Source organism: Lycium ferocissimum, unplaced genomic scaffold (assembly GCF_029784015.1).
Source record: "Lycium ferocissimum isolate CSIRO_LF1 unplaced genomic scaffold, AGI_CSIRO_Lferr_CH_V1 ctg19143, whole genome shotgun sequence".
In the NCBI taxonomy this organism is placed as follows: Eukaryota; Viridiplantae; Streptophyta; class Magnoliopsida; order Solanales; family Solanaceae; genus Lycium; species Lycium ferocissimum.
The window spans coordinates 6,162-8,176 of NW_026718232.1; positions in this window are offsets into that span (position 1 = coordinate 6,162).

Sequence of the window (2,015 nt, forward strand, 5' to 3'; positions counted from 1 at the left end):
CATCCCGTGTACTACAGTTATTCTTAGGTCTATTTAACTCCTCATTCATCCCCTTAAATTCTAAATTTGCAAAAGTTTCCAATTACTTCCCAGGGGGGTCACCCATCCTAAAATTGCTCCCCTCCTGAGCACGCTTAACTTCGCAACCTCGACGGATTCTAGTCCTTTAATGTCGGTATCATCACGTCCATTTCTACACACGACCTTTATTACATAATACAAGGCTAGTCAAGGCCTTACAAATCCCGAAACATGTTCATAACACGTCCTTTCTTGTACAATTACTATTTTACCCTTCTTGAGCTTCGGTAGTCACCTTTGCCAATTCTTATTGCTCGAAATCTGTACGCCGCAAATACCCATAATACCGTGCAGAATATACAGCTTCGTATTCCATTCTAACCATCCAGAACCTTCTGTTTCAGGTAACGGAATAAATATATTCGAACTTACCTGTGTGACCTTTTCCGTCACCACTTACCATTTTCTGCCGTATGTAAAGCTCACGCAAGGAATTTTTATTTCCTATGACTTGGCTCTATCGCACGATCTAAGACAGAAAGAAGGTCAACAATTCCTAGATGCCCTGTAGCCTCCTGTTTATAAATGTGGCGCGCTTTCACGCCATAAACGGGACTCTGCGGACACGGTCACCGTAGACATTCCGAGGACCTAACCGCTCACGATACCACTTTTTGTCACGACCCAACTCCGTAGGCCGCGACGACGTGCCTAGTTGGGCACTCGTACGTACCTTAACCTAAATTAACAAATATTACAAATAAGCGGAAGTAATAATTTAACAAGGACAGTGGGGCATGCCGCACGAAGGCCGATAAGCCGTCACAAAACATAAATAACTCTAAACGTACGCAAATCTCACGAGACACATATACAGAACCCACACCATATGTCTACAGACCTCTACAGAACAAAACATAGCCATATGACGGGACAGGGCCCCGCCGTACCCAGAATAAATACGTACATATGTAGCAGAAAATTTCACATCAAAAAAATATGGGCTCCGGTCCGCGAGCACTTCAATGTTGAGCCGTATAACCCCTACAACGGATCCACAAATCGGTCGTACGTACTGCCGCGCGGCCTAAACGCGACCCCGAAGAAAGGGGGTCAGTACGGAAAATGTACTGAATATGTAAAGCAGAGAACGTAATAAATAAAATCAAAATCAGAACAGAATGTACGGAGGAAGCATAAGATACATAGGGAATCAAAAGTGCATACCAGAAAATCATAAGTAATGCACGCAAAAACATATGCAAAGCCGGCCCCGCTATGGGACTCGGTGAACGAGAACGAGAGCGCTCCCCTTCGTCCCGCGCCAAAACACATACTTCGAGTAGGGAATATCTCCGAAACAAATCATAACATACCAAGTGGCCACGTGGGATCACATAATCAGATATCAGAATAAGCGTACATGGCACATCATACACCACAACCCATGCACGTATATACTATTAATGATCCATAGTCGTAACATTTTCATCTAAACAACCTTACAACAGCCCAAAAACAATTACAACTTCAACTTAAACCATTAAATACATTCATTCTCATCATAAAATCCATAACAACAACAACCAAAATACTAAGTAAAATTAGTTCACCATCTTCTACACAAAAACGGCCCTACACGGCTTCAACAACACCAACATACATAATTCCATGATTTTCATCCATATCTACAAGTTAATCACGTTCAAACCACCCTTAACACATGTAAAAGAAGATTAAACCTTACCTTAACACTTGACTTCTCAACTTGGCTAACCATTTGTGAATTGCAAGAATGAATATTTTAGTTGCTCCAATGGCTACTTCACGTTACTATAGACCTTCCAATTGGTTGGAATACTTGAAGAAAATAAATTTTTGATCAACACTCAAGGGCTCAAGCTCGGCCAGCCATGGCCGAGAGCTTCTCCTCCTCTTTGTATCTCTAATTTCTCAAGTTTGAAGATGATGAATGAATTCATTAGTCATCAATT